This window comes from Cololabis saira, chromosome 10 (genome assembly GCF_033807715.1).
Source record: "Cololabis saira isolate AMF1-May2022 chromosome 10, fColSai1.1, whole genome shotgun sequence".
Classification (NCBI taxonomy): Eukaryota; Metazoa; Chordata; class Actinopteri; order Beloniformes; family Belonidae; genus Cololabis; species Cololabis saira.
In genome coordinates this window covers 6,032,563-6,044,688 of record NC_084596.1, presented here as the reverse complement: position 1 = coordinate 6,044,688, position 12,126 = coordinate 6,032,563, and the positions used below count along the sequence as shown (strand labels likewise).

At 43.7% G+C, this 12,126-nt stretch overlaps 1 protein-coding gene and 5 non-coding genes across 6 annotated transcripts in view; all 6 read right to left on the bottom strand.

Annotated features, from left to right (window-relative positions):
• LOC133452321 (NLR family CARD domain-containing protein 3-like) overlaps positions 1–12,126 on the bottom strand; it is a 674,416-nt gene that overhangs the window by 272,793 nt on the left and 389,497 nt on the right. The window lies entirely within an intron of this gene.
• On the bottom strand, positions 4,576–4,657 carry trnas-gcu (transfer RNA serine (anticodon GCU)). Its single transcript has one exon. It is a non-coding gene; the product is annotated as a tRNA-Ser (tRNA).
• trnas-uga (transfer RNA serine (anticodon UGA)) lies at positions 6,663–6,744 on the bottom strand. The gene has a single exon. It is a non-coding gene; the product is annotated as a tRNA-Ser (tRNA).
• Positions 7,748–7,829, bottom strand: trnas-aga (transfer RNA serine (anticodon AGA)). Its single transcript has one exon. It is a non-coding gene; the product is annotated as a tRNA-Ser (tRNA).
• trnaq-uug (transfer RNA glutamine (anticodon UUG)) lies at positions 9,183–9,254 on the bottom strand. Its single transcript has one exon. It is a non-coding gene; the product is annotated as a tRNA-Gln (tRNA).
• trnas-uga (transfer RNA serine (anticodon UGA)) lies at positions 10,165–10,246 on the bottom strand. Its single transcript has one exon. It is a non-coding gene; the product is annotated as a tRNA-Ser (tRNA).

Below are 12,126 nucleotides of genomic sequence, written 5' to 3'. Positions count from 1 at the left end.
TAAATAAATGAATAACCAAATTACTGCCTGACTTGTTTGTGTTGGATCTAAAACTATCTTGCTAGTATTTACGTGTATGCATTTCTGTTAACATAGGGAATCTTAATTCAAACATTGTACTCAGATTAAAGAAAAGCAAGTCTTGTTTATTCAACACCAGGGGCCTGTACTACGAAGCAAGTTCAACATATCCAGGATATCTTTTCCTTATCCAGATTCACTAAGCGGGACAATTGCAATCACGCTAAGCGGTCACACGACGGTGGTTATCAACTCGGTAGATCGACCCAGCTTTCTCCACTCTGGATATGAGCGCGTGCACATAAAAGGGGCGGGGTTTTCAGTGCATGACCAATCGCAAGCATGGAGAAGTCAGCTGTCAGAGCCGCTTATTTCAGTAGCGAAGAGCAAACAATAATTTTACGGAAATATGATGAGTATAGGCATATAATACAGGCAAAAAGCAACACAGTTGCAGCTGCAAAATGCAGGAAAGACAGCTGGCAAAAGATCGCTGACTGTATAAATGCGTAAATTCATAGGGATATAAACATATATTTGAATATTCTGGGAATCTTAATCTTAAACTGTAAACCATGATCAGCAATATTAAAATAATAAAAGGCTTGCAATATTTCAGTTGATTTGTAATGAATCCAGAATGTATGACATTTTTTTGTTTTTGTGTTTGCATTACAGAAAATCACAATATTCTAATTTTCTGAGACAGTCCTGTATATATTGGTTCTATAACTATTGTTGTTGACCGATAACTTGTGCTGATGCTGTACCAAAGAATTGGGTTTATTTATTTATTTTATTTAATTTTTTATTTTTTCAGGAGGGGGGTATTTATTTTAAAGTGACTTCTCAGAATGTTCGAGGGACGAAATTGAAAATCCCTTTTTTGCTATCCCCTTACAAATGCATCTTCTTTTTGATTTCTTCTTGATTTATTTATTTAATTGGTATTAGTTTTGGATTGACTGTACATCGGATTTTGGGTGATGATATGTTTTATTAGGGTTAGGGTTAATTAGGTTAGGGTTGATTGATTTATTTTTTATTTTCTCCTCCACCTCTTTTTTCTTTTTTTCCTTTTTTTTTTTTGGATCGTTCATACAGGTACTCATCAGGGAAAGCAAAGGGGTTTTGGTGGTCCCAGAATACGCGTTCTCTTCGGAGGGATCCTCTCACGATCCGCGCACCAAGCTCCACTGGATTCTCTTCGAAAGGGCATGCCATTTTCCAAGAGAGCTGATTGGTCAGTGGGCGGTGCTTTTACACCCGGCGATCTGTATCTCGAACATAACCTGCTCCGGAGCAGGTTAGCGGTTCAGCATAAGTTACCATGGCGATGTGTCCCGGTAAGAAGTGAACCACCGTCGTAGTCCTGAAAACCCAGGGTTAAACCTGAAGTTACCTCGCTAACCCCAAATCCCGCTTCGTAGTACAGGCCCCAGGTCAACTGAGGATTTGTCTAATATCAAATGAAAACAAAAGAAATTCCATCCATCCATTATCTATACCCGCTTTATCCTTTGCAGGGTCACAGGGGTCTGGTGGAGTCTATCCCAGCTCATTTCAGGTGAGAGGCAGGGGTTACACCCTGGATAGGTCACCAGTCCATCGCAGGGCCACATATAAACACAGAAACCATGCACACTCACGCTCACAACAAAATAAATTGAACCTCAAATTATAAATGAAAACATGATGAAAAAAACGACATTTTGTCCTCAATCTTCCCAAAAATGTCAATTAACTTAGATAACTGGTCATCCCTCTTCTTGTCCCTCTCCTGCTCCTTTTCATCCAGCTCCCTCAGCCTCTTTTCTTGTCTTTAGTCTTGAAGAAAGTCCAAAACTTCATTTGTCCTTTTTTTGGTTTTCTTCCCTCCGTTTGTTGGTCGCTCCCTGTTTGTAAAGGAAATAATAGGGCTGTTGTGCCCGACCATATGCCCATCTGAACTTATAAAATGTATGAACATTTTGTGATTATGAGGACCTGTAAAACCAGACTTTGCCCCTTCTTCCTGAAGTCCTGCGACCCCCTTCTGCTAACTCCTGGTTATCTCGGCCTGGGTCGAGATAGCCCGTTTACGACCCCCACGGCATGGCCGGAGATCAAAACAAGGACCCAGCAGGGTTTCTGCCAGGGAAAACAGACTTCCTTGGGGGTTTTATGACACCTAAGCAGGGGTCGGGATGCAGCGGAGCCAAAACCAGACCTCAAAATGGTACTGCTTCTTTGAACCCCCCCTTTTCCGCTTTAATGTGCCTCATAAAATGGCGCTGTTGCCTGAACTACAACCCCCAGCATGCCTTGCGGGGGGGGTGGCGCCTACAAGCGGCGTTCATCCAATCGCAATGAGGCACCGATGACGTCACCGCAGCGCGCGTAGGATCAAAACCCCTGCCGCTGCTCCTCTTCTCCCTCTTCCGATCAACCTCTCTTCCTGAGCAGCAGGACCAAAGGATCCCATCTCCCTTCTCTCCCCCCGGCTGGGGGGAGGCGGAAGGCCCGCAACGGACCGGGCCTGCGGAGCTCCGGCTCCCATTGACTCTCTTCTTCTCCTCTTCTACCCTTCTCAACTTCATCTCATCGGCGCTGGATCTTTGGCCAGGCCAAAGCATCCCATCTCCTCTCTCTCCCCCCGGGCTGGGGGGAGGCAGGAGGCCCGCACCGGACCGGGCCCTCCGGGGTCCGGCCGTTGAAGCCGCGGTCCCCCGGGAGGCTCCGATTTCTCACTAAACTCTGTTCCTCTTTAAGTTCACAGATCCAAGCTTCCGACGCCCACGCGCTCCCGGCAACCAGATCGGGACACAGCTGCGATTGAGTTCTCTGACTGAACCCCCCCTCCCCGCTCCGAGCCCCTGTCTGCGAACCGGCGCAGGGATCGGGGACGGACGGCCGGCGTCTCGCCCGGCGTGAGCTCTCCCGGGGCCCGGACGGCCGCGCGTCGGCGACCGGCGCAGAGAGGGAAGCACGGCAGGAGAAGACCGGTCCCCCCGCCGCGCCTAGGAATGCGTGTGAGCCTCCGTTTGGTCCGGAACCACGGCCCGGCACGAGGCGGCCCCGCCGCTGTCTAATCCGTTTCAGGGGAAGGGACGGGACGCGATAGCCTGACTGCGAAACCCCAGCAGGACCGCGAACCCAGTCACAAACCCGCAGGCACCCGATTCCGGATCCCAGAGGAGACGTGAGCCCGCGTAGCAGTGATCAGTAGGATTTAAGAGTGTTCAGAACTGTGTGTGAGATTGTGAGACCTGGGTTATCAGTAATTTAAGAGTGTTACAGAGCTAAATCTGTGTTCAGAGCTGAGATTACACCACCATCATTATAAGGACTGTTTTCATTAATTTGTAGTCACTACTTTCTGCTAGTCATTCATGTTTTAAGGCGCTGTTTTCTGCAGTTGATCACGGTTTAACACCGGGATCACCATCCGTTCTAATTGCACGTGGCCAAGAGGGCGCGTCCATCTTTAAAAGACCACAGGAGCCCCGTTGAACTGTAGATGTTCTGTATCTTCGTTATTATTGCTTGATTTCTTCTTTTTTTTAATTCCATGCATTTAACGTTTATGTTTCATTTTATTGATTGTTGTTTTTCTAGTTAATTAATTGTTTTATGATACAAGCCATTTCTGCCATCAGGTTTATTTGGGTGTTGCGTTTATCATCTTTTGACACCCGTATGTAAATAAATTCTGATTGATTTCTTTATGAGTGGTTGTTATTTCATGCAAGATTTGGTCACAAATTGATTCGTTTAAGCAGAGCCTAGTGTTCGGATATCACGCCTTCACTGTTATTCTGTAAGATTTGCTGTTCTGCAGGATAATTCAAATCATAATGAGACTGATTTTCTGCTGTTAGTTATCGAATCCCACCGGAAGTAAGGCCCCGGCGGTGGTGCCCCTACGAGAATTATCATTTTTGATAATACAATTTGATAAATAGTCAACTTTATTAATTATTAATAATTCTTTAATAGAATTATCATTAGCCTTGATAACTGGACAGCCAAGCTACCTTGAGTTGCACAACAGGGCTGTTGAAAAATCATCACGGGACAACAGTTTCTGAATTTAAATCACCAGTGGGCTATGTATTTATACTTACAGGTGAACTTCTTTCGTCTCGCAGTCGCACATGGTTCCTTTTCCTCCCCCCCCTGTTTTGTTTACATTCTCCCTGGTAACCTCCTTTTACGTCACAACGCAATGAACTGTGGGTAATTCCCTTCCCGTAAGTCTGCGGAGATGCAGACTTACGGGAAGGGGGCAGTAAGGGCTCAAAATGTCTGCCGGGAGCCCTCGCGCACTTAACCACTTTAGGAATGGGACAGCCCTAAACCCATACATAAGTCGCGGGAGCGCGCACGTAAGTGTGTGAGTCTGTGAGGGTGGAGATTGGAATTCAGCCTATACTATATGAAAAAGTGTAGCTTACAGGTAATGCTACTGAGCATCTTAGGTTATTTCAAGCAAGGACAGCTTCATGTCATGCTGGGATAAAAACACCTCATAGTAGCTCTAGGGAACACCTCAAAGCGTGGAGGAAACAAGCACGACGAGGATGGGATTCAAACCCATGCGTGCAGAGCACAATGGATTAGCAGTCCATCGCCTTAACCACTCGGCCACCTCGTCTGTTGTGGTGTATAAGGGAGACAATAATTCATGTAAATTACGGATGGACCTTGGGCCCTAATCAAAGGTGGTGTTGTCGGTAAACAGAAAAAGATCTTCAGATCCCAAACTTAAATAATAGTGAACGTGCCGCCACATAAAGATATATGTTACCTGTCTTCTTGCACATATATGTGTGAGACTATATGTCTAATTTAATGTCTGTCAAGTCAACAATTAGGACTCATTTCCCCAAAAAGGTTGAAGCCATGTACACATACGTAAATCTGATTGTCCAAAACATATTCTTCCCCAACAAAAAGCATTACACTTATGAAGACCTCATGTTTCTTGCATTGGCTGGGAATCAAACCCAGGTCAACTGCTTGGCAAGCAGCCATGTTGACTGCTATACCAACAACGCTGCAGAAAGTACCTGAAACTGCTGAATGAGACGTCACAGTTTTCCAGCCACATGAGAAGGTGAGCAGTCATGTCAGGGAAAGTAACTCTTTGATGATGGTTTCTTCAATATCACAAGCTACTTACCTCCATTTGTCCCTTAGCTTATACATCAACTTCTTGTTGTATAAGCTGCATGTTTGCAGGTATATTCAGTTAGACATGTGTTGTCATCCATTGCATTACAACATTCTCTTAGAAAGAGACCATAGACTTGGAGAGGTTTGATAATGACAACTGTCATTGACATTTGAATGAACAGATCTCTCTCTTTGTACCCACTCCTGACTGGATCAAAGCTTTCTCAAGAACCCTGGCAGTGACGGTCAGCCAACGACTGTTCACTGATGACCAATAATCACCTCAATATTCATGAGGGCTGTTAAAATGTGATGAGAGTTCAGTCTGCTTTCTACTGCTTAGATAATGTTATGGACCAACAGGAAGCACTTACTACACTGAGAAACATTGTCAGTGTTTGTTTTGGGCCAATGCTAATGCCCAAGTCTGACTTGTGTTTCAACCAAAAAAACTAACGGTATTTGGTTTTTAAAGCTAATTCCTTACATATTTTCTTGAAGAACAGGTGGACATTCAACTGCTGAAATGATGTCCAGTTTGATGAAGACATGGGCACAGTTGAATTGGTCATAATTACCAAGAGGTTAGGCAGCCAACGCAACAATCAGACAGAAGCACAAACATATATACAATAGAAGAAGAAAGTGATCATATTTCTACACTGAATGTAAATTGAACCTGGGCCATGGTAGTGAAAGCAGCAAATCCTGCCCACTAGACCTCCAGGGAAACACGTTATGCTCTCTTAAAGGGGTTGTATTACTACATTTAGTTGACTAATGTTTCTGATTCAATCAAACAAACATATTTATTTCAGATTTAAAGAAAGGATAACTGATGTACTTCCACTTTATGGACACTTTTGTTTAATGTTTAAGTTTTGTCAGAGAAAGTACTTGATGGCACATGTACAAAGGAAATCCTGGATTGCTCCAATTCATCCAAGATGAGCTGGTTTTCAACTTCAGAGTCCACTGATGAACTTATATGTTTGAAGAGAAGAAGTGACCCTTTAAGAACTGACTAACACGTTCTTTGGTAGGTCTTTTTTATTTAAATTCATCATGTAAATGACACAATTGATCAAACATTACACTTGTCATTTTAGATTAGCATGAAACTCTGGTGACATCAACAAGAAAGTATTTAAGTATTTAAGGTAGACTTGACCTTGTAAGGCAGTGTAAGGCAGTTTATTAGGAGGTGTGATCATGAAGAACCACTCTTCTGTTATTCAGCAGGCGGGCCATTAGAAGGCCGTCTATTAAGTTTGGTAAGATATAAAGACGTTCACAGTCACGATAGCCAGGAACCGAACCTGGGCCGACTGCTTGGAAAGAAATGTAAAACTAACTTAATGTAGGCTGATGTTACCTATTAATGCATGCTGGGGATAACACAAAAAAACCCTCTGATTAGTTTTGAAAGACATTTTAGTCTACGGTTAACAACTGCAAGTCTTCTTCCATGTTCAAACATTAACCGTTGTTGGCAGGATTTGAACCTGCGCGGGGAATCCCCAATGGATTTCAAGTCCATCACCTTAACCACTCGGCCACAACAACTTGTCACATGCTTGAACATTTGGCTGAAATAAATGTGTGTTTGTTTGAATCAGAAACATTAGTCTGAGGTTTGTTCCCGTACTTATCTCACAGCTAACTTGCCGGGACCAATTTTGTTGTGAACTATTGATCACAGATTATCAGATGTCCTCGTTAGTATAGTGAACAGTATCTCTGCCTGTCACGCGGGGGCCAAAAAGTATTTAGTCAGACCACCAGTTGTGCAAGTTCTCCCGCTTAACAAGATAGGAGAGGCCTGTCATTTTAATCACAGATATATTTCAACTATGAGAAACAAAATAAAAAAAAAAAAAAAAAAAATCAGAAAATCACATTGGCTGATTTTTAAAGAATGTATTTGCAAATTATAGTTGAAAATAAGTATTTGATCAATAACTAAAGTTAATCTCAATAATTTGTTAAACACCCTTTGTTGGCAATGACAGAGGTCAGATGTTTTCTGTAAGTCTTCACAAGGTTTTCTACGCTGTTGCTGGTATTTTGGTCCGTTCCTCCATGATCTCCTCTAGAGCAGTGATTGGTCTGTTCCTCCATGATCTCCTCTAGAGCAGTGATTGGTCCGTTCCTCCATGATCTCCTCTAGAGCAGTGATTGGTCCGTTCCTCCATGATCTCCTCTAGAGCAGTGATTGGTCCGTTCCTCCATGATCTCCTCTAGAGCAGTGATTGGTCCGTTCCTCCATGATCTCCTCTAGAGCAGTGATTGGTCCGTTCCTCCATGATCTCCTCTAGAGCAGTGATTGGTCCGTTCCTCCATGATCTCCTCTAGAGCAGTGATTGGTCCGTTCCCTCATATAATGAACCAACTTCATATAATTTGTCCTGTTGTGGTAAAATTAAAAATCATCCATGGGTATTACCATGCTGGGTAGAAAATACAAAATGTACCACAAGGGAATCCAACTGATTACTTTTGAAGGACAGTACTGGATATGATTAATAACTGCAAATTGGGCAGTCCTCTTGCACATTCAAACATTACTCGTTGTTGGCAGGATTTGAACCTGCGCGGGGAATCCCCAATGGATTTCTAGTCCATCGCCTTAACCACTCGGCCACAACAACCTGTCAGCTGTGTGTGTGTGTGTGTGCGTGTGCGTGCGTGCGCGCGCGTGCGCGCGTGTGCGCGCGTGTGTGTGTGTGTGTGTGTGAGAATCTTCAGAACAAGACAATTTATAGCCTTTGTTTTAAAATGGTTGGTTTTACTTTATCAGTTTGAGACATATTTTCATCCTCATTTTTTAAAAACATTTTGATGCATTTTCATCAACAGTCAGTGCAGTATGTTCATACATCCACTTTCTTGTTTGCAAAAAGCTCTGGATAGATTTCAGTTAATCTCTCACAGGAATGTCATGTATGAGAGGAAGTCTTAAGTAGCAGAGGATGGTTTCCATCCATCCACCTCTGGGTTATGGGCCCAGCACGCTTCCGCTGCGCCACTCTGCTGTTTAACCAGGATGTGACTCCGCCACACAGTCCGTGACTTTGGGGGAAGGCGTCACTCCTTTCAAATCTTCTGACAGTGTCAAAAATCCTACAACTCTGTCAACTAACTAACCAGCTTAAATGACATCATGTGACCCAGCACAATTCTCTCAGATATGAATGAAGCAGATCTCTTCTAAGACTGATTTCTTTCTGATTATTTCTTAAAATTGATCAGATTTGTTTGGAACTGTGAAGGGAAACAACTGTTGGAAATGATCCTTCGTATTGATCAGTGACCATCATTAGCATCACTAGCTGAAAACGACTGTATAAACTGCTTAAACATCATTCAAGAACATACTCATGATATTAGATACATTCATCACATATTTAAAGGAGCCGTCTGTAAGAAATGTCCAAAACTGGTACTGCAGTCACTTTCAAAATATTGTTGAGCGGCGTGTCCCCTCCCCCTCCTCCCCCCGACCAGAGGTTGCCAGGTAGGCTGCAGAATGCAGCAGGAACGTAGGCTGCCATGGCTGCGATAATTAGAGCCGAGCTGGCAACCCGGATGCCGAAACATTACTGACTTGGTGATTGGGAGATAGGTGGAGGGTGGAGCTTCAGGCCAAAACAAAAAATGACAACATAAACATCAGTTGAGGGCTGCAACTCCTCTTTTTAAACTGGAATATCCTGGCTTGAGTGCTGTTGTCAGTGACATAAGTATTTGAAATTAACATGATTTTTAAATGTCTGTTGACATATCGGGGTCATTTTATGATTCGTTTTATTATTGCTCTTACATACAGCTCCTTTAAGGGTTCTTATGGACATTTTAGGGTAACTCCAGCCCCCTAAAGCAGGTCTAATGGTGTCCATGTTTCCATTTCCCCCTGTTGTTTTTTGGAGCCTCGTGGATTGATACTACAACATCGTGTGGGTAAAACCTTGATACCTTTGTACCTGGTTGTGTGGGAGACTGACAGGTTCCACTGAGATTTGAACTCAGATTACTGGAGTCAAAGTCCAGAGTGCTAACCATTACACCATGGAACCCTGTTCAGCTTTTATTGTGGTTTTATGGTGGTCCTGAAACCAGAACATGAGTGAAAAGCAATATGCGCCTGAGCATCTGACAGAGTGCTGTCCATGATGCTAGGAGCGTCTGGGTGTTTATGGTACCAGGGCCCTGGTCCTCCAGGCCCAAGGGCTGGCTCTTTCACTCCAGTGGCCGGTCGGGGGGGGGCTTAAAAGCGGGTCCCCGGGTTCTTGGTAGGTCTTTTTTATTTAAATTCATCATGTAAATGACACAATTGATCAAACATTACACTTGTCAGCTTAGATTAGCATGAAACTCTGGTGACATCAACAAGAAAGTATTTAAGTATTTAAGGTAGACTTGACCTTGTAAGGCAGTGTAAGGCAGTTTATTAGGAGGTGTGATCATGAAGAACCACTCTTCTGTTATTCAGCAGGCGGGCCATTAGAAGGCCGTCTATTAAAGCGACACTACGTAACTTTTCCACCTTAATATAATATTTCCAGAGTCATTGTGATGGAACATCAACTTCCAACAGGTTTGATGACACCTCTGTCATGGTCTGAGGGGGTCTGTATCGCCTTCACTGGCACTATGTAACTTTGAGGAGCATGGTAGGAACCCTGCCACACTACTGGTAAAGCACTCCCGCTTTTGTCCAAAGGACACGTCAAACTCAACAAAAGCTGAAAGTTACGTTGTGCTGCTTTAAGTTTGGTAAGATATAAAGACGTTCACAGTCACGATAGCCAGGAACCGAACCTGGGCCGACTGCTTGGAAAGAAATGTAAAACTAACTTAATGTAGGCTGATGTTACCTATTAATGCATGCTGGGGATAACACAAAAAACCCCACTGATTAGTTTTGAAAGACATTTTAGTCTATGGTTAACAACTGCAAGTCTTCTTGCATGTTCAAACAATAACCGTTGTTGGCAGGGTTTGAACCTGCGCGGGGAATCCCCAATGGATTTCAAGTCCATCGCCTTAACCACTCGGCCACAACAACTTGTGCAGCTTGAACATTTGGCTGAAATAAATGTGTGTTTGTTTGAATCAGAAACGTTAGTCTGAGGTTTGTTCCCGTACTTATCTCACAGCTAACCTGCCGGGACCAATTTTGTTGTGAATTATTGATCACAGCTTATCAGATGTCCTCGTTAGTATAGTGGACAGTATCTCTGCCTGTCACGCAGAAGACCGGGGTTCGATTCCCTGACGGGGAGAAAGCCTGTTTTGGATATGCATGACTGATACATATGAACAATGGTCAATAAGATAAAAATCCCTCTTCCACACACCATAGGCAGTTGTGCTTTTCCTGCTAAAAAAGGCTGTCATTGATGAAGTTCTTCTAATACAAAACCGTGCTGTAAATCTTCCAGTGGATGATATGCTCTGTTCACTGATAGGTCCTGATCCAGAAGTTCAGCCAGACAAGGACCTTTTTCATGTGAGACAAACACGATAGCCACTAAACTACAGAAACTGTGCAGCAGGTTATTGATCATCATTCAGTTTCTATTTCTATTCCCCCTTAATCTTATAAAAAACATCTAGACAGGTATGATGTGACCGGGATTTTTTGTTTGCCGGATATGTGTTTTGTGGCTCGTTGGTCTAGTAGTCACCAACAAAGTTTTCCCCATGCAGCAACCATTTCCTCACCAACAATCCATCCTGCAGCAAGTAACCACCTACTGCGCTCCTAGCCTCCTCAACAGTGAGAACTCGGTCAAACAACTGGCTCAGAGAGGGATCTGCCCTCTGCTCCACCAGCAGGTCACTGCGAGAAACAGACAAAGAGTCAGGGATGTCCACAGAGAAAATCTCACTCTCCCCTGGTCCCCCACCCTCAAGTTCAGGCTCAGACTCTGACTCTGCACGGCGCATAGCTAGAGTCACTGCACAGGCTGTAAAAACCTCAGGAAAGCATTGAGCACTCTCATCTGGTTTTCCTGTAACAACAGGTGAAGATGTTACTATGGGTGGAGGTGGTACACCATCAGCCCACACACGGCTACCAGCAAGGTCGTTACCTAAAATAATGTCCACACCCTCAATCGGCAGTGCAGGGCGCACACCCATGGTGACGTCACCCCGAACCAACCCACAGTTCAACACTAGATCCAGTGCAACTGTGAGAAACCTTGGTGTTGTTTTCGATCAGGATTTGTCGTTTAAACCATATGTTAATCAGGTTTGTAAAATAGCGTTTTTCCATCTCCGTAATATTGCAAAAATTAGGAAAATCCTCTCGCAGAGTGATGCAGAAAAACTAGTTCATGCGTTTGTATCTTCTAGACTGGATTACTGTAATGTGTTATTAGCAGGATGTCCAAGTAATTTGCTCAATAGGCTCCAGCTGATCCAGAATGCAGCAGCACGAGTGCTGACAGGAATCAGCAGGAGAGACCACGTCTCTCCAGTGTTAGCGTCGCTCCATTGGCTACCTGTAAAATTCAGAATTCAATTTAAAATTTTATTACTTGCATATAAAGCCCAAAACGGCTTAGCTCCGCAATATTTACAAGATTTGATAGTGCCTTATATTCCTGGCCGAGCTCTCCGCTCCCAGGGTGCAGGTTTACTCGTAGTTCCTAGAGTATCCAAATGTATATTTGGAGGGCGGGCGTTCTGCTATCAGGCACCATTACTTTGGAACCAACTTCCAATCTGGGTTAAGGAGGCTGACACCACCTCCACCTTTAAAACTAAACTTAAAACCTTTCTGTTTAGTAAAGCCTATAGTTAGTGTTTAGTAAACCTCTAGCTGGTGTTGGTAAATCTCTAGGTAGTGTAAACTCTAGTGTGTTAGAGTCACTAGTCATAGTTACAGCTATAGAACAAGACTATAATAGTTAGTCTCAAATATAGCTTCGCGGTAGA